The sequence below is a fragment of the Camelus ferus genome, chromosome 7 (genome assembly GCF_009834535.1).
Source record: "Camelus ferus isolate YT-003-E chromosome 7, BCGSAC_Cfer_1.0, whole genome shotgun sequence".
Classification (NCBI taxonomy): domain Eukaryota; kingdom Metazoa; phylum Chordata; class Mammalia; order Artiodactyla; family Camelidae; genus Camelus; species Camelus ferus.
Window position 1 is genome coordinate 45,875,137 of NC_045702.1, and position 21,328 is coordinate 45,896,464.

The following is a 21,328-nucleotide window of genomic DNA, read 5'->3' on the forward strand; positions in this document are numbered from 1 at the left end:
TCAGGATACTGAGAGAAGAATCAGATTTGAAGGAACATATGGTAAGGTCAATTTGGGCCAACGTTGTCAGGCATCCAAGCAGAGAAGTGAAATAAGTAGTATAATAAATAGGGCTGGAACTCAGATAAAAGTCTGCACTCTGTTGTCTCCTAGATGGCAGAATTAAGATGAATAGATTCTAGAATTCTAAGAGCCAGTATTAATCCAGCAATCAGCCTGGCCTATAGCTCATAATGGGACGTACCATAAGATATCCTAAAAGCAGAGAGGCTTAATAGATCTTCCCATGCCCCTAATGACAACCAGGCAATGATCTATCCTGGGCTCTCTTAACAGCGGGGTAATGCCTTATCAAAGCAAAGATCCACAGGTCATTGTGGAATGAATTACAGCAACTTCTGTTCATTGAACCAAAACTATGTGATAAGCCCTACACATTTGCAGTCTGGAGATAATCATTGTCAGTAGATGTTGATACAGCCCTCAGTCGGGGTTACCTATCTTGTTGTTGTTGCTGTCATGCATGCTCTCACTCAGTCCTCAGGACAAATCTATGAGGTCATCATGATGATCATGCCTATCTTACACACCAAGAAACTACATTTCAGAAAAGTGAAGACACCCAAGAGCATTCAATAAGGGAGATGCAGATGTTATGATGCCAAATCAGACTTGTCTGATCCCAAAGCCCTTCTAATCCAGGCAACAAGTTTCCAGAAAGTCAATCTAACAGATGGTCTTCCTCTTTCCCTGAGGCTTAGGAAACAATTTCCAAAGCAAAAGAACTAATTGCTCTGTTAAATGCTCTGATTATCCTGTCCATACTGTCATTTCACACTGAGAAATGGGGTCTGGAAAGATGCCACTAGCAGAAAAAGGTCTACTTTACAGTTACAGAGTGGAACTGCCAAAAATCAAAGTTCTCCAGCCCACTACAGCATATGGTCCTATGGAGCCCAGGACCCAAAATAAGCCTGTAGCACTTATTCTTCAGACCCTCTCACACCTAGGAGCACTGTGTACTGACAGAAAATATTCTCAGTACCTCAATGCAGCAGTGGGAGAGAGTGTCACTTAACCTTGGGCAAGTGACTTACTTGAAACTTTACTTTTCTTATGTGCTCAGTGGAGCTAATAGTAGTATTACGTCATATCAATAATGGCTAATCATTATATAAGGCTTAACCATTACATAAGGCACTGCTCTAAGCATATTACATGTACTAACTCATTTAATCCTTTCCAAACCCCATCGGAGAGGCTGAGTAGGACCTGTTATTACCCCATATTATGGAAGAGTAAGTGAGGCAGAGAGAGTTAAGTAACTGGCCCAAGTTCACACAACTGGTAATAACAGAGCTGTGAGTTGAGCCCAAGCAATCTCAGAATGTTTCACCACCAAACCACACAGCTTCTTCATGTTGTAAGAATTACATGAGATGATGCATGTAGAGTATTTTTAGCACCACACCCATTACATAGTAGGTGCCTAGTTAATGCTGTGCCATTATTTTTACTGTAATTGTCATCACTTAAAAACCAAAGCAGAAGACAGTATTTAAAACAGGCATCACAGCAGAACTCAAAAGAGCAGACATTCAACCTTTTTAGAATTGTCTTATACAAAAAGAAACACTATTTGCAGGACAGGATCTTAAAACCCATCTTAGAGGGACAGCACTTTTTTAAGCATCCCATTTACGCAAGCAGTTTGATAAATGCCAAGGGAGCTGAATAGCACTGCAGACCAACCGCTGAGGGAATTCCCCCTTAAAAGCCCCCGAAACCATTTGGAACATAGTCAGCAGGGGACCGTCAGTGCACTCATCCTTACCATCTCTGCCTCCCTACCTGACAAACGTGAGAAATTGCCACAGCCTTTTTAGAAAGAAGAAGAAAATAAAACTAATTAGAAAAGCCTTATACTGCAATGAGAAGCTTGCTTTTAATGCTAAACTTAGTCAGAAGCAGTAACAAGGACTGTGAGGTTGTGTGGAGGCTTAATGCTCTTCCCACAGTGGGCTCCTCTTCAAAACCTAATGACACCATGTAAGAGGGGCCTTCCCGACAAATCCATTTAAAGCTGGTCCTCCCACTCACCCTATTTTTCTCTGTCATGCACTGCAATCTCTAATTATCTCATATAACTTGGTTGTTTCTTGTCATACACACCTCTATAGAAAAACACATATCTCCAATACCCACTAGATGTTCAGTAAATATTTTTTGGATAAAAGAGAGGAATTCTAATATCTATTCACATCTTATCTCTGAAAAACATTTAAAGATGTCTAAATGTACAATCCACAGCAATCACTATAAAAATTCCCTTTCCTCTCCAACATAGTGCTATCCAAAAGAAATATACTGTTAGCACCTATGTAGTTTTAAATTTTCTAGCAGCCACGATTAAAAAAGTAAAAGGAAGCAAGCAAAATTAACTTTAACAATGTATTTTATTTAATATATTTATATCCAAAATATCAATATATAACTAATGTTTAAAAGTTATTAATGAGAGTTTCTATATTTTTTATTTTTTGATATTCCGTCTTCAAAATCCAGTGTTTTATATTCACGGCACATCTCAATTTGGACTAGCCACATTTCAAGTGCTGAATAGGCACATGTGGCCAGTGGCCACCATATTGGACAGTGTAGCTCTTAAGAGCTTCTCTCTCTTTCCTATCTCAGGAAAGCTCTCTCTCTCCTACTCTCTCTCTCTCTTTCTCTCTCTGCACTTGCTGTTCCCTCTGTCTGGAACTTTTGCTCCTTCTCCAACAGGCACTTGCTCATTGTTCAGATCTCCAACCTGCATAATTTATTACTTATCTGTTGTTTAATAGCTGTCACTCTCCATTAGAACATAATCCCTATGAGACAAAGTCCTTATTGTATCCCCGGAAACTAGCAAAATGCCTGGCATATCATAGATCCTCAATGAGTATTTATGAATGAATTAATGAATTCAGGAATGAATGAATGAATGAATAAATGAATCCATTGGATCCCATCTCTTCCCTCCCTTGCACCAAACCATCCTAGAGGACACAGACCCACCCTACTCCAGCATTCCCATAGATAGTGTGAATCATGTTGGGCTCTAGCTGTTTTGTGCAGGGTCTTACATCATTTTGGGGGCACAAACTCCTTGGCAGTCTGTGACACCCCTGGACTCTTTCCCAAAATACTGTTTTTAAATGCATAAAATTAAATTCACAGAATTGCAAATAAAACTAATTATACATAATTACAGTTCACAAATTTTTCTTAAAATTGTGTATGATAATATATCACTTTCTATTAATGCATTAAGTAACAAGATAAAACAGCAAGTCTAATAACGTCCCTGATTTTGGAGCAATGGTAAGTGTACATGCTCTTGAGAGATCTGTGAAACTATAATGTGATATGAAAACACTTATAATTCTTATGGGTGAAAATGTTTAATTTCAAGAAATTGTCTAATTTTCTAATTGAAGGAAATGCTACATTTCAGTTACAGGCTAGGGAAAATAAAGATGAATTTTTTCCCACCCAAATTCACAGAATCCTTTGAATTCTATTTACTTCTTGGCATCCATGAACCCCAAGAGCCTCCATTTTAATGTGAAAATTCAGCCTTTCAACTTTGTCCTTCTTTTCCTTAGAGTGAAGGGTTTGAGAAGATAATTACAAAATGCCTTAGTGCTCTTTTTCCACTGCAGTCTGGGGGTAGTGGGTGGAGGATGAGGGGTGGGATGGGGGCTGATGCATTAAAAATACAGACATTCTTTCCAGGCATCATACACGCTCATCAGAAGCATGAATGTTAGACTCACACTAGCCTGACTCTGTCACTGCCTAACTCTTTGACCCAAGGCAAATATTACCCTCTTTAAACTCAGCTGCTTCACCTGTCAGACGAGGTAAGATTTTTCTACTCACAGGATGGGCAGCTAGATGAAATAAGATCACGCAAAAAGCCAGGCACCACATGTGCACTCAGTGGATATTTCCTGCAGTGTTGTTGCTGTTTCTGTTGGCCCATGTCTGTCTTACCCCCTTTCTCTAATAAAAGCTCAAGTGTCCAGCAATGGAGCTCCCTCACAGAACCAAAATAAGGATTAAGTGAACACAATTTTGTTTAATAAATGTTCATTCTCTTTTCTTAGACGTATCTTCAAATGGAAGTTAATTACTAAAAGGGACATTCAGGTAGAGCAAAAGTTGTTGAAAAAAGGAAACAGAATGAGAAAATAGACTTCGCCACAAAAATTCATTTCATGTTCTTCAATTCTATTTTATTCTAACTTTAAGTTTCCCAGCCACAAGCATCCAACCAAATACGTACATTTGAAAAAACAGGATTCCCCAGTACAAAGATAAACACTCTATCCCTGCCCCAATGGTGATAATTGGCCCTCATCATGAGGGCCAGATTGTGCTGCTGGCAAGTGGAATAGTGGCTTTGCTTTAGAAGAGAAAGAGTAAACTCAGATTGCTCTAAAGTGTGGCCAGGAACACCCCCATGATCAATGTGACCCACTCTAGCTGTCCTGAAGTCAGGGAATTTTTAATGATGTTCATGTAGAATACGGGAGAATATAAATAGAGGCTGGTTCTCAGGGGCCAATCTCAGTCCTGTGAGCATTCCCCAACTATAAGCACTGCCTCCCCACTTCCCCCCAACCCCAAAGTATTGGGAGAAACAGTGCATTCTCCAGACAAGTATGGGCTTGGAGTCAGATAGGCCTGGATTTATGTCCCAGTTCAGTCACTTATCACCTGGATGGATTTCAAAAATTTACTTTTTTCAAGCCTCAATTCTCCTAAACCATAAAGTAGATAAAATACCACTGTTATGGAGATACTACAAGGACTAGAGATTCTATAGATAAAGCACCTGGCATAATGTTCAATATTTTGTAATAACCTTTAATGAAAAAAATATAAAAACAAATATATGTATGTATATGCATGACTGGGACATTGTGCTGTATACCAGAAATTGACACATTGTAATTGACTGTACTTCAATTAAAAAAATAAATTTTTAAAAAACTGGTTAAAAAAAGCACCTGGCATATGGTAAGTATTCAGTAAATAGCAAATATTACAAATAGTATGAACCACAAGAGTTGAAAAGAGGAGTACAGAGTTTAAAAATGGAGAAAGTGAGAGAAATCAAGATACAAGAAAGGGAAGCAAGAAATCAAAATGAGACACCTGATTGCTGAAGGAATTTCAGCTTGTTAAGTGCTGCTGTGAAATAAATGATAATGTAGGGGTGATTAAAAGGTAATTTCATGTAATACAAAAACAGCTTAGTTGTCAGCATAGCACAGACCGAGAGATGAGAAGTGACATGCACAAGAGGTCAATTACAGATCTCATTCCCCGCATCTGAACTTGTGACTTGTCGCAAGTCACATCTCATGACAGGACAGTCCCAGCCCTCCCTGTGCACATCCTTGCTCACCAAGAGACTTGGAAGAGAAAGTCCCTCTGTTTCTCAAAGAGATGACAACAATTAAAATATCAGCAAAAATGACTGAATTGTCACTGTTTCTTTGGTGATCAGGTTATTTTCAGCTTTCCAATTTCCCTTCCCTGACTTTTGGGATCCTTGTAACCAGTGACAGTCTGAAGCTCTAAGCATACGTGAAATTCATTCATTGTTCATTACTTAACTCCATTTCCAAGTTCTCTTTTCCCTTGGAGGTATAAATAGGAAGGCATCAGTGCTAAATGGGGAAGAGGAAACTTGATTTTGCTTTCATACTCCAAACAGAGTCCCAGGAAGCTCTGTTCTCAATGAATAATATTTCTTCTTTCTTCCTTTTTCTTTTGCCTACTCCTCTTTTCCCTCCTTCCAGTCATACTACCTACTCTCCTCCCAAGACAGCTCTGTCACCTCTCAGGATTCTGTGAAAAAGAGCCAGGCAAAGGACTCACAGACACAAAAAAGGAAGATGGAGAGGTGACATCAGCTCTTAACATGTGCGGGGCATTATCCTAGGTGCTGGGGAAAAGGAGATTGATGGCCCACCAGGTACTTGCAATCTACTTATTCTACACAACTAAGTCAAATGCCCTTGCTTAACAGAACACAAGGCTCCCCCAATCTACCCCCAACCCTCACTTCTAGCCTCATCTTTCACTCCTTCTGCTACCATAACACAGACTAGAACTCAGAACTAACTCCAGGTCTGGTACTTTACATGGGGCTATGCTACATCTGAAATGTGGGACAAAGCTGAGTTTGAATCCAGCACTACCATTTATAAGCTATGTGACTTAGACAAATTTCTTAACTTCTCTGGACCTCAGTTTCCTCATTCACAAAATTTGGATGATAATAACTTTTTCATAGGATCACATGAAGATTAAATGAGATTCTTGAAGATTAAGCAGGCAAGTGCCTGATGTGTGAATAATAGAAAATTCCCACCAGATGCCCATCCCTCCCCACTAGGTTAGATGTGTGTAGAAACAAGGGAGGAACAAGGAAACTCCCAGCTAAAAAAACCTTTTTTCTCCCATATTAGTATACCAATAAGAGATTCAGTTGTGTCAACAATCTTATTATAAATGCAAATCACCTCTATGAGCGTTAAGCTTATCAATTCCCACCTTCATATAAATTATTTAAATCAGACCAGTACCTTCCAGAGTTTGAGATTTCAGTGTTGTGATTATTATGCAAAGGAGCAAGGTTATTTTAAAAACCTTTTTAGGAAGGAAGCAGATGGCAAAGAAGAACTTTGGACGTTCAGAACACAGTGACTGGGTGGCTGAAGGTCAGGGCTGGGTTGGGGGAAGGGAAGCAGAAGAATAAGAGAGTAGACAAAGGACAGGGATCCTGGAAGGGAAGCAGAAGGCCATTACATACACACTTGTCCCACTTTGTCATTGTGCCTTTGGCTTTGGTGGCAGCTGGAATGTCACTGACAATCACCCGGCCTGCCGCCTTTGGCATACTGGCAGTGGATTGAGACATCAAGATGCATTTGTCAGGAGGCCTTGTCAGCTTGCCCCAGTTTAGCCAGACTCTTTCTGCTCCCGTCCAGCACAGGTACCTCCCTTATAAAATCCTCCCCTCATCCCTACTGAGATGACAAAGAAAGGATGGAAAGAGAAATGAGAGAAAGGATGGAGAAAGGTAAGCATACATAAAAGTAGGTCAGAATCCTGCTCTCACTCTCCCTACTCTTCCTGCATAAGCAGTGCAATACTTCCAAACCAAAGGACTGTGAGAATGTCTCCTCTACCATTGCTCACGTGCTCCTTAACATCTTGCATGTATATGGCATTTCTTATGCTTTCAAATCACTTGATTTTCAAAACAGATGTGTGAACAGATTGCAAGTAGAGCAGGTAGGACTATCCCCATTTAAAATAATGAGGAGACTATAGTCTAAAAATGTTGGCCCTACTCAAATTCTGACTGCTAGTTAGGAAACAGGCCACTCTGGGACCCAAATCTCTTGACTGTACATTCCAAGATAGTCAGGGCTCAAATTTTACACCAGGCCTTTAAATCACTATTAGGGCAACCAGAGGGGGAAGTCTCCACCGTGTGAGGCTGTAGGCAAGAATGGAAAAGCTGCATGTTTCAAACCCTCTCTCTGCCAGTGACTCTTCATGAGACTTTTAAGACCTATGTGGTCCTTGATTTTCTCATCTGTCAAATGAGGTGGATGTGGACAATCTTCTGACTCCAAAGTATACGTAGGATAAATGCTTTCATGATTGTGCCTCTGCACAATCTCCTTCCTCAACCATATTCAATAGTCTACAAATGTTCTGAGACTCTCAAAAACCTAAAATGACCTTAAATATGGGCAGAATTGCTACAAACTTAACGAGGCCCATCTTCCTTGTTTTCCCATTCAGGGTTCTGTCCTGCAGCCACCACCCACCCCCATTCCTAAAAAGCAAACACGTGCCCCTTGGCTACCTTCAGTCCTCAGATAAGGTACCAGCAGCATGGGTCAAAGACAGAGAGGTGACCCTGGAAGTGAGCTCAGGACCTCTAGGGGCAGGGAATTTGGGGTCTCGGATACTACAACAAGGTCTAGAAAAGGGGCATGCTCTAAGTGGGCACATCCACTTAGCCCTGCAAGGGAGAAATGTTGCAAGAGGACCAGAGTGGGGCCTCTAAAAGCACAGACTCAGGGCAATGGCTCAATAGCTCAGGTCTAAGGGCAGTGTTGCCCATGATTATTTGTCCTTCTTCACCTCCAAATATCTTCTCCAAGTTCCTGTTGCTGGCAAAGCCTATTCATTAAGACTTCACCTGTAATGCAGATAAAGATAAAGAAAGCATATGTCCTATTGTAATGATTCCCAACCTTGCTTTCATGGGAATTCTTTCATTATCTTGAAAGAAAAGGCAGAAATTCTTAAAAATCACTTTTACCATGATTAAAGTTAATTTTAACTTAAAAGATAGAATGCTTATTCACAATCGCCAAAAGGTGGAAACGACCCAAATGTCTACCAACAGATTAATGGGTAAACAAAATGTGATTTATGTATACAATGGCATATTATTTAGTCATAAAAAAGGGAAATCCTGATACTTGCTACATCGTGGATGAATCTTATGCTAAGTGAAATAAGTCAGACACAAAAGGATAAATATTATATGATTCCATTTATATGAGGCACCTAGAAGAAGCAAATTCATAGGGACAGAAAGTAGAATAGTGGTTACCAGAGGCCAGGAGGAGGGGGAATGGAGAGTTATTGTTTAATGGGCACAAAGTTTCTGCTTAAGATGATGAAAAAGTTTTAGAAATAGATAGTGATAATGGTTGTGTAATAGTGAGAATGTGCTTAATGCTGATGAATTGTGCACTTTAAAATGGTTCAAATAGTAAATATTGTATTATGTACATATTGTCACGATTTAAAAAAAAAAGATAAAATGCTACTGGGTACTCTCAAGTTTTTCCAGAGGGGATGATAAAGAAGAAAGAAGAGAGAGCATTCGGAGCACTTTGAAATCAAATTTCCAAAAACAGTATCACCTCCACAAAGACTAGGGACAGTTCTTTAAGGAAAGTTGTATATTTTCAGTATTACCCAGTGTCACAATTATTCTTTTCCTTCTTCATTTATACCCTGCCCCTTATCAAAGAAGTCTGTATTCAAATACATTGGTTCCCCTCCTTTGCTGTTCTGTACCACCATACCTTAAGTGGAAGATAAACACCAAATTAAAAACCACCCCAAGGCCTATGCTAAACTCAACGGTGCTGACAAATCAGTCCTAGACTACAGAGATAAAACTCTTCCCCAACATCTATCTTTAGAATTACCTATGAGGTGGGGGTACTTTTTAATTTTCAGCTTTTACAGATTTTAAAATCACATGAACCCTCTGCACCCACAGTCATTTCCAATAAGTACAAAAATTTCCACTGGCCCTCAGAAAATGACGACACACACATATGTGACTGCCGAGGCAATTATCCCTTTGTTACTTCAAAATGGCCACACACCATTTTAAACCAGGTCTTGTTTGTCAGAGTGGGAAACGAGGCGATAGTCCAATTAATTTTTATCTCAAATATCTGGGCAGCTGCCTGAATTCTGATCTTCCCTTTGTCCGTGGGAATACAACATGATTGGAGAAGTTGGACATGACAAGAATGGGCTTAGAAAACTTTCATAAAATTGCCTGGTTCCTCTCATCAATAAACACGTTCATGCCCATCTCTCCTCTGTACTTACCCTCTTAAATCTGCTCCTCAAAGTGTGGCCTGAAAGAATACGGAAACGAATATATGTGTATATTCACATGACGGGACATTATGCTGCACACCAGAAACTGACACATTATAACTGACTATACTTCCATTTTTAAAAGTCTTAATTAAAACATTTTTTAAAAGTGTGGCCTGAATACCTGCAACATGAGCACCATCCAAGAGCCTTCTGAGAAATGTAGCCACATCTACGGCACCTCTCTAGACCCACTGAAGAAGATTCCCGGTTATATATCACTTTCTAGGGTTTTCATATGCACTATAAATTCTAAGAGGCCTGTGTTCATTTCCTGTGGTTGTTATAGCAGGTTATCACAAACTTGGTTGCCGGAAATAACAGAAATTTAATTTCTCACAGTTCTGGAGGCCAGATGTCCAAATCTGTTTCCCTGGGCTGAAATCAAGATGTTGGCAGGACCACACTCCCTCCAGATACTTGAGGGAAGAATCCGATCCCTGCCTCTTCCCAATTCTGGTGGCTGCTGGCTTCCATGGCTGCCAGTCTCTGCCTCCAACCTCACAGTGCCTCCTCCTCCATGTGCATGTCAGATCTCTGCTCTGTCTCTTATAAGGACGTCTGTGATGGCTTAATTCAAAATAATCTCCTTATCTCAACATCCGTAAATTCAATCACATCTGCAAAGACCCTTTCTCCAAATAAAGTGACTCAGGTTCCAGGGATTAGGATGTGGGTATCTTTTGGGGAGCCATTCTCACGCCTGTCACAGCCCTGCATCCAAGAAGGTTTACTCCACATGCTAACTGATGGATACAACCAACCTGTATAAGTGATCTGCATAAACACAATCTCCAAATATAAATTTAATAAATTTAACAAAGGGCCATCCTTCAAAACCCATTTTCAGCAAATAAGCATTGAAATATCAGGCTGCTCTGTGAGCCAAACCCAAGGACTCTGAAGTTTCCTCCTGTTAGGGACTTACAAACATTGCCCTTACCCACCTGGGGCAGTTGTCAAATATTCAGATTTCTCTGTTCCACCCCAGACCTGCAGAATCTGAGTCACCAAGGAAGGGTCTGGGAATTTGGATTTTTTAACAGGCATACTCTGGTAATTCTAACCATCAGACACATTTGTGAAACACTGCTTAGATCAGCAGTCCTCACCCCTCACTGCACATTATAATCATCTGGGGAAATTTTTTAAAATACTGAGTCCCAGGTCCATCCAAACCAATTCAATCTGTGTCTCTTGAGGTGGATGATTTCCAAAGTCCCCTAGATGATTCTAATGTGCAGCCAGGCTTGAGAACCACTGATTTTACCTCTCCAAGGCCAGTTTAGTGAGTTAGAGGCAACTGAACAGACCCAGGAAAGCCACCCATTCAACTAAAGCCTACCTGGGCTGCTGCCCAGTTTCGGAAGATGTGCTGAAGGGCCCCTCTTCACATGATGGGTCATGCCTGTGAAGCACTAAGCAATTATGAAATTGTTTTGGAAAATTGGTCCCACAGGAGTTCCCACTCCAGCCATGAGACCTCATGCACAAATGACATTCACCAGCCACTCATGAGCACTCTACAACTTAAAGCCATGCCCAAGCAAGCCTCTCACTCACCCCAAATCCCATCCTTCTTTATGAAGAATTATTTTCCTATCTTCTCCATATCCTTCCCCAATTTCCATCACCCCACACACACTTCTAGCCCCATAATGCCAAAGTAATAACATTAAAGAAAAAGATTTTAATGTTTATTTACTAATCAAAATGTTCCCTACTCCCATGGCTTTAAATACCCGAAAAGTTTGTGTATTTGGTCTTTCCCACAGAGAGGTGGTGTCTAGCTAAGGAGCCTAGAGGTGAAAAGGCAACAATTCAAGCCAACAGTTCTACAAGAAATTATCAGAACAGAAGACAGGGAACCAGAAGGAGAGGACCTCTTCTTGCCATAGGGAAGAATTTGTGCTCAATGGAAAACTATGCATTATCTATAGCTCACGCTTCTCTGTTACCTGATTCTGAGTTTACAGGAGCTATTCTTCAACTCTGTAAAGTGCGATCTCTTACAGCAGTGCAAAATAATCCTTGTTCATAGAAAAGCAAATTTTGTACTGGATAGTAGAGGTTCGATTGGCTTGCCTCCCCTCTCAGTAGGGGAAAAAAAAAGCCTCCATTTGCACCATTCATGCCAATTTTCCTTTAACTCATATAAATTTATGCTTTAATTTTTTTCCCTTTGAATCAGCATCATGAGGTCAATAAAATCTTTAACGTATATTCATTTTTATAGCTATATGAGCTCATGACGTTACTCTTTAAAAATTATCTTTTAACACTTCTCATGACCACTTTGGATGCCAAAGAGAACAACACCCACCATGACTTTTCAAGCCTTATAAATTAACCCCAAAACAATCAAGTAAAGGTGAAGAAAGGCGTCTCTAGGGGTGATCCTCCAGAGTATCCCAGGCACCTAGGCCCCAAACTTGTCCTCTTCTGATTCCTTCTTATCTAACCAAAGGAAAAATTCCCCATTATGAAGCTGAATTCAGGTGCGGAATGCATCAGGGTGAGGGAGTCTTCTCCCCGGGACCCTATTTGAGAAGAAATTCTGACTCTCAAACCACTTGTCTCCAGCAAAATACTGTGGAGCTATTTACAGGTGCCCACTCCCAGCTTAGGCGTTGAGGAAGGGTATCAGGAACAATTGTCAGTGCTATTTTCTCCAAGTCCACAAGAATGATAAAGGTAATGTGAAAGGATGGAAAGTTTCCCCAAATAAAGGAAAACTAGCCATGGGGAAAATTACAGAACTATCCTAAGTGCATGACATCACTTAGGTAACTTGGGATGTTTGAGCATGGTTTTATTTATCTTGTGATGGTCAAAATTCCAATATTTCATCAAGATAGAAAATTTTAAACCACCATAACCCTGTCCAAAAAACCTGTGCCCTGACTACATTTTAGTGGTGATATATCTATGATTGTTTTGACCTCAATTATCTTAACATCTCTGAAGTTAACTTTGCTGCTTTCACCACAGTTCCCTACTCCTGGGCCTGGCTATCACCCCAATTTGCTTTACCTCCAAAGTCAGTACTTCATCTATCTAGCTCTTCAATGGCAATCTCTTTTTTCTAGCTGGTTAAACACTTTTTTTCCAACTGCATTGATGAAACTATCACCTAGCCTTTACCTTCTCCCTATCCATTGGGACATTCCTCTACCATTTCCCTAACCATTATCTCCTGTCTTCTCTTCCATCCCTGTCTATCTTTGATTCCATTATTCATTAATTTAAATAACATTTTTGTAAATATCTTATACTCCCTTGCCTGTTTCTCTTTAAATCCCACTTGTCTGGCTAAATCTACAGCCCAGATGAAACCAACTGGCACTTTCTCCAAGCGTACACCTGGGCATCTGAGGTGTGCTGGGAAAATCTCACAGCAGGACCAATCGGTGCCACTATAAATTACTGAAGGGCAGCCTCAACCAAATGTTCAACTTGACCCCATAACTTCATTATGTCTATATGTAATTCCCTCCCCTATCACATACCTATTTCAAACCTTCTCTCTTCTCTCACCTCTGACTCCCTCAAATCCCTCCCTTATTCTCAGTGAAAAATTCAATGTCACAGAGGAAATAGGAGTCTTCAGATAGGAATACTCTCACTTCCTGCTATCAAACCCTCATGCCATTTCAGCTTTATGTACACTCTACTTCTGTCAGTAAAGGCCAGTCATTCTGCTCTGGATCCATCCCCTCCTGCCTCCTTAGGGACTACATACAGTCAGCTATTGCTCTACTCATCTTTATCTTTGGCTTCTCCAAATCAACTGGGTCCTTCTCACCTACAGGTAAACATTCTTAAGTTTCTCCCTTTTTTAAAAACAAAAACAAAACCTTCATCAATTTGCATTTCCCTCCCCAGATCCTGCTCTCTCCTCCTCTTAACAGACAAACCTCTTCCAACCCTCTTTTCTTTTGACTTACCCCAGACTCCTAATTTTTCTACTATGTTTATGCTCCTTCTCAGTTCACTTAACTTCTCACCCTTCTCTTCCCAGCATTTAACTGTGGAACTTCCTCAAGTCTTGGTCTCATGTAACCTCTCCTCACTCTATATTCTATCTATATCCATGAGTCTAGGGGCCAGCTATATAAGGGTAACTCCCTAATTTAAACCTCTAGCACTTCCCCCCATATAAACCCCAACCCCAAAATAAAATTCTGGATTGTTCCTCTTAAATTTTTTTTTAATCTTCCAGTATTCTCCATCTCAGTGACTACTACCACTATCAGTTTTGTTAGACAAAAATGAAATTTTCAAGCCATCTCTGATATCTCCCTCCCCCTCAACCTACATATTGATTTCATCACCAAGTCTTGCATTCCTGCTTCCTCTTTACACATAAAATCAGTCCACATATTTCCATATATATTGCCATCTCTAGTTCAATCTGCCACTAGGCTTTGCTTGGACTTCTGCTTGATAACCAACCACTCCCTACAATGCAACTTGCTCACTCATGGACAGGTATCTTTGCATAAATCACTCAAATGTGAAAAGCCCAGAGGAGACAAGACTTGATAGATTGGTCACTGTTAAAAAAAAAAGAAAGTCTGTTCATTCAGCAAATACTTTCTGTGTTTCTACTCTGGCCTAGGCATTGTGTTACATAATGGAGACAAGACTATCAGAGAGTCCCTCCTCAAAAGTTAGCTCACAGCCCAGAAGGTGGTGGGAGCACTCAGTCAACAACAGTAATACAAAGCATAATATAAAACACTCCATATGCAAAATGGTCATCCTCCCTGTCCCAGGTGGCAGGTGTAGTTCAAAGAAAGGAAAATCACCTCAAGTTGGATATCCAGGAGACACTTCATGAGGAAATGTCAACATATGGAGGCAGGGTGTGTGGACAGTAAGTACATTCTAGGAGAAGGAGACCTTCTAAGCAAAGAAGTAGAAGCCAGAAATTACAGGAAAAAATAATCCAACCTGGCTAAGCATGAACTGATGAGAGATGGAATTGGAATGGAAGAGTCATTGGAAGTACACTGTGAGAAATTCACTGGGACATGAGAAGAGCTTCAAATACAGGATGCTTCTTCCTAAGTGGCTTTGCTTTAGTCAGTATTTACTCTTCTTGGTTACTTACTAAGATGAGGGAAAGCTTTAGGCCTACACCACACCATGCAGACTTGGGAATGAATACAGAAGAATCTGGTCGATGACATATATTCAGTCAGTTCTCCATAGTTCTTCACAATTTGCTTTAAAAGGAGATATGCCTGCAACTTCTGCATTATGAGTTAGATCTGCTCAGTATTTAGACTGGCACCTAGGACCCAGTTATAATAACTAATAGGTCATAATTGCCTACTCCTTCAAATAAATAACTGTAATTGGCCTCTACTATTGCTCTTTCTCAGAGGAAATAAAACACATTAAATTTCTCCTTTACAAGAGCCTCAGGAACGTGGCCTGATGTAGTTGTCTGAGTTCTCTGTAATCAGAACAGAAGAGATACCCACAGCAATTAGAAAAGAGCAGCATATCTGAGCCTCACAGGTAGTATTTCTTATTATTTTAACTCCTAATCTGAAAAAAGTGGGTGTGGAGAATGCATACAAAAAAGAAATAATTATGGCACAGTACAGAGAGAAGAGGGCAAAGTAGGCAACTGGAAAGCAATGTGCCACTACATCTCCTTCCCAACCAGTGGCAGACATAGCCAATCAATCATAACATTCTTTCGCACAGAACCCAGAAATGGCCCCAAATTACTTCTGAACTTAACACTCCAGGTAATGACTATTAAACAATTCAAGTTGGCCCACAAAAAGAAGCCTCTTCCATTCTGAGAATAATGGACAAGAAATTAGTCTGCAGACCTGGGTTCAAGCCTGTCATCAGCTGTTACCAGCTATGTGACTATGGGCAAATCCTCAACTCTCTAAACCACAACTTTCTACAGCTTTGAATGGAGATCATGACTTTACTGGAGTTGTGGCAAAATTCAAAGTGTCAATGTGTCGAAGAACATTTTGAAAACTGTAGGGCTCTACAGAGGTGAGGTATACTCCAGATGGGAGGTTTTACTACTTGCTGCTTCCAGAAGACTCCATGTGCCCAGAGTACACTCCTTGGCATTGGTTCAACTGCCTGCAGGGTGTTATGTGAAAAGACGCCAGCAGGAGGAACTCAGTAACTCTCTGCTATCCTTTGCGTTCTTTTTATTGTCCTTGTCCCTGTCCCAAGCAGACAGCATGTAGACCAGCCAGATTGCTGTCTTTAGAACCATTATCTAGAATAGCCCCTGTCCAGCCTTTCAGCTCATAGAGCTAAGGCCTTGCAGCTTGCATGCCTAAAAGTGCTGGCCCTGCCCACACAGGGGTTAGCCAGTCAGTCCTTAGGAGTTTGTAACACAAATGCAAAATGCAACCACAGCTGTAGCTAAAGAAAACAATTTACAACAGATTAAACCATTAGCTCATGAATAATAATTTGATATGGTTTTATTTTGCATTTTATGATGGTGCAGGAGCCATCAAGGTGCTCTGGACAGACGGGACCCTCCAAAGTTAACAGGGCATAGGATTCATCTAAAAAGGACAATTTGGGTAGAAGTCCTGCAGGTTTACTCAGCAGCCTAGAGTTAGATACCATCAGAAACTGGAGGTTGCAATAATGATGTCCTTGCAGAGAGAGCAACACCATGAAGGATGTGCTAAGAGCATCCAGGGAACTGCACCATGAAAGTAGGAGTCCTGTTCATCTCGCCAGCATAGGAAATGCATAGCTTCTTGCCATTTTTATTCTGTGATGTAGAAAGTGAATTATAAGGACAAATGAGGAGGCAGAAAGACTGATTTAAGAGACTACTGGAATAATCCAGATGAGAGATGATGGCAGTTTGTTTTGCACCAGGGAAGTGTTGGGGAGAGGTGTCTGGATTGGGGATTATTTTAGAAGTGTAATTGGCCAAACTTGTTGGTGTATCAAATGGAGGGGATGCATGAAAGGAAGGAATTGAGGATGGCTGCAAAGTTTTTGGCTTGAATGGAAGTGGCACTTTCTGAAACAGGGAAGAATAGAAGAGGTATGGCTGAGAATCCATTCTGACTTGGGCACTGAGTGGTTTTTTCCCCCCGCCACCAAAGGTGGTATCTTTTCCAACACTACTTCTCCAGCTTTCCCACATCAACTAGGTGTCCTACAATTCAATTTAATTCTGACACAAATTACCTGGAGTTTAAAGGACTCAGTCCCACAAGACTGCCTTCACTTTCGAGACCAACCACAAGTACCATTACCTATACTTCTGACACACCAGCTATAAATCGGGGGTTCCCACTATCCCCTCCTTAGGTTCAATATTGCTAGAACAGCTCAGTGAACTCAGGAAGACATTTTACTTACATTTACGAGCTTATTACAAAGGACACAAATAAGCAGCTAGATGAGGAGGTACATGGGGTGAGGTTCAGAAGGGCCCCAAGCCCAGGAGCTTCTGTCTTCGTGGGGTTGGGATGCACCACCCTCCCGGCACATGCGTGTGTTCACCAACTCAGAAGTTCTAGGAATGCCATTGTTGAGGAGTTTTTATGCAGGTTTCATTATGCAGGCATGGTTGATTGAATCTTTGACCACTGATGATCAACCCAATCTCTAGCCCCTCTTCCCTCCCTGGAGGTTAGAGGAGAGTTGCCTTATTATAACAAAAAACTCCCCTACTACCCTTATCACTCAGGAAACTTCAAAGGTTTCAGGAGCAAAGATCCTTCTGATACCACAGGCACATAAGTTTCACATGGTTTCACTACCATTTCACCAGGTAGGTAGTCATATACAAACCTGGGTCTCAGGTAGAAATCAGAGGCCAGATTCAATAAGCAATAATCACACTTCAGATAAACCTCATTGGCTACAATACTGCCACTTTGCAAAGCTTAGAAGCTAGATCCAAATCCTGTCTCTGGCATTTATTAGCTTCTGTGACTGTGGACAGGGACTTGGTCTTTCCCTGTCTTAGCTTCTCCATCTCTAAAATGCAAATAATAACCAGTTTGCAGGGTTCCATTAAATTAAGAGCAAAAGCATATAAAGTAACCATTCATTCAACAAATGTGTATTGAGTTTCTACTGTGCGCCAGGAACTATTCTAGGGGCTAGAAGTAGAGAACTGGACAAAACAAACAAAAACCCATCCTTCATGAATCTACATTCCAGTGAGAAAGACAGAAAATAAACAAATGAATGAGAAATCACACACCACGCAGTTGATGATAACAAGTGCTGTAGAAAAAACGTCAGCATGAAAGAAGAATAGGGAGTGCGATGTTGTCAACTTAACTAGACTAGTCAGTAAAGGCCTCGTTAAGAAGGGGAAATGTGACAGAGACCTGCAGAGGTGAGGGGGAGAGTCAGGCAGACATCTAGGGAAGAGTGCTACAGGCACTGAGAAAAGCAAGTGTGAAGAGCCCTGAAGTAGAAGCTTGCCTGGCCTGTGTGCCAAGCCCAGCAGAGACCAGTGTGACCAGAGGTAACCCACTGAGAAATGATAGCCCTTGCTCAGAATACCAATAATGTTCATTGTTGGGGTAGCGCATTTAGCCCACATCCTAAGATACTACTTTTCAGATGTATATTGTTTTAACTCCCCAACTGCATTCTAATTACTTACCTGCTAATTAACGCATTGAGGGCAGAGCCCAGAAGACTTTTGTACTGCTATTCCTGTCCTAACCAAGTGCCTCAGACAGGAAAGATCAATTGTCATCTGGAACCTAAACAAACACACACATACAAACAAACAAATTGCCAACTCATTCTATTTCCTAAATACTAGTCTCTTTGCCCAAGTTTCCTTATCTCTACAGTATGACTAAATTATTTTAAATTCATTTGCATTAAGAAGTGTTTACTCTTGAGAATTTACTTTTAACATGGCAATATCTTCACCAAGCCTGGCTTTCCTGAAATTCCTTCAGCAAGGATACTGCTTTCATTGGCTGCATCAACAGCTAACCTGACCCTGGCAACAGTGAACCTAACTCTCAAACATCTGAATGCTTTAGTGCACAGGATGCTTTATAAGTAGCGCACATTTTCTCTGCAGATCATAACACTGGTTGTTCCAACGGACCATAATTTGAGGAAGAAATTAAGCTATTTCTAGTTTTCAAACAGCTAGAAGTGTGTGTGGAGAAAGTTAGAAAAAATATTAGCCTTCGTAATTGCCCTACGAACAAATAGGCATTCAAGGAAAAATAATCACTACCATTTACTGAGCATTTATTATCAGCCATGTAACCGTGCTAAGTGCTTCAATCACCTTAGCTAATTAAGTTAAATCTTCACAACACCCTGCAAGGTAGGTATTAATCCCATATTACAGATGACGAAATGTCATCTCAGAGACAGTAAGTCATTGGCCCAAGGTCACACAGCTAATGAGGGGTAGAGCCAAGATTTGAACCAGGCCAACTAGTAATAAAAACAGCATACCAAATGTATATGCAACAAAGATCCAACAAGTCATGTCAATCTGAGACTCAGGGCAAAGTTCTTTGTACAGAAGTAGGAGGTTTGTCCCTACTAGTAGCCATGAAAAGCTAGAGTTGAATACCTGACCAGACCGTGATCAATTCCCAAGACAAGAGGGAGAGGCATGCTGAGTGCCCGGACCTCCTTTCACAGGAGCAAATTGACAGACGAGATGAATTTGGGTCCACAGTGCTGGAGCCTTTCCCCACAAATTAGCTGTGGGTGCTTAATGTTGATGACTGAGAGCAATTATACAACTCACAGCAGATGGAGCATATGGTGCCAGCCAAAATGAATCAATGTGTCATGGCAGCAAAGTTCTTGAATAAGATTTAGAAAATGTTGCCAAACAATGATTATAATATTAACATGGGCGTAGGGTCAGCAATTATAACTCTCAGCCAGTAATTTATGGCATTTTTCTTTTACCCTTATCCAGAGGCTATTGTCATGGCTCCAGTTTACAGATGGAGAAACAGAGGTACAAAGTAGTTTGCCCAATTTACAGAGTAAGTCATTGGGGGAACTTGCAGGGTTTTGAGAGAACCTAACAGATTCCCTTTTCGTGCCTGGGTCTTGAACCAATTAGGAAATAAAAGAAATAAAGTGGCAGAGGCAGAGATGAAGCACAAGCTACCATCTTTATTACAAATAAAGCTAGGTTAGAAGACAAATGGCTAACTCCCTCACAGTCAACTCAAGGACACACAACCTGAGGGGAAGGTAAAGCTGGCCGAGTCACTGCCCCCACCCACTGGCTTGGACAAAGGAGGAAGGAGAAATCCCACACTCTCAAGACCTTGGTGAGGTAGATTAGGTCCCCAGTAAACACAGGAACCGAACAGCCAACCAGGTAACTCACTTCATCCACCTGGGGAGTCAGGCTATTTAGGGATGTCACTCTCCCCTGTGATTTTTCTCATCAGGGTCTTAGGTGTAAACATACTGTTCTACGTGGGAGAGGGGCTTTCCCTGAAGGAAACAGATGTTACTGTTACTAATCATCCAGTGAAGAGGTTGACCCAAACAAAAATGAGGATTCAGGGAGACAAGCCCTAGATTGAGATAAGGACAAAAGTCCCTTCTTTCCAGGGATGGACCTGATATTGGAGCAAATGGCCCTGTCTCCAGGGATGACACAAAAGAAAGTGTCCGTGCCGCCACCTTGGCTTACTCCTCAAACTTGTGCTTCCAGGCCACTCTTTGTCACTGCTGTCTGACCCCACGCAGGCATAGGCCACCCTCAGCACCCAAGCAAGAAGTGTAAGCAAAATTTTCACTGAGGGCTGGGCAGCGGTAAAGGCTGTTACAGCACTGAGCAGATACCATCAGACTGAAAATTACACTCAGATGCCCTGGGTCCACAGGTCAAACCTGACCAGATCTAGGCATCACCCTCTCCCCCTAGTCTCTAATCCACAGCCTGTTGCCAAGTCCTCTACCAAGAATTCACATCCCAAATCGCCTTCTCCAGGATCCTTTCAAAGGAGAAAAAAATGCTTCCAAATGAAAATATTCTGCTATTCCACCCAACTGAAGATGACATTCATTTTCACGGTTTACTTTAGACATTTACTTCAAACAGGAGCAGTTTAGCTTCTGGCTGCATTAAACCTTTCCACTCCAAAATAGACTCTTGCCTTTATCTTTACATAACCAGAAGGCCTATTCAAGTGTTACTTTTGTTGTTAATAGAGAAATCGCCCTCAAAACTCAAGTCAGTCTTCCATCTCTAGGAAAACAGAGAAAATGCTGGCAATTTTTAAATAGCTATTGCCACTTCCGTCCAGCCACTGCTTCTAGCCCTCAAGGTTTTAAAACATACTGTGGGTTCCATCTAGTCCCATTACAAAAGTTCTAGTTTTATCTCAAAGTAGATTACAGACAGAGATAAACATTGTCCTTCTGACCTTAACAGAATCTTCATATTTTCAGAGCTGTGTCTTTCAACATCTTTTTCTGCCCCAATACACCCAAGGAAGACAATAAACTCTGTCAGTAACAACACCTCACAGACTCCAGCAAGGATTCTCTTTTGAGGGGTGGA

General features: G+C 41.1%; 1 long non-coding RNA gene across 1 annotated transcript; it reads left to right on the forward strand.

Annotated features, from left to right (window-relative positions):
* The first annotated feature begins 4,557 nt into the window (after positions 1-4,557).
* Positions 4,558-8,545, forward strand: LOC116664924. The gene is made up of 3 exons (XR_004321474.1): positions 4,558-4,569; positions 7,355-7,359; positions 8,438-8,545. It is a non-coding gene; the product is annotated as an uncharacterized LOC116664924 (long non-coding RNA).
* The last annotated feature ends 12,783 nt before the right edge of the window (positions 8,546-21,328 follow it).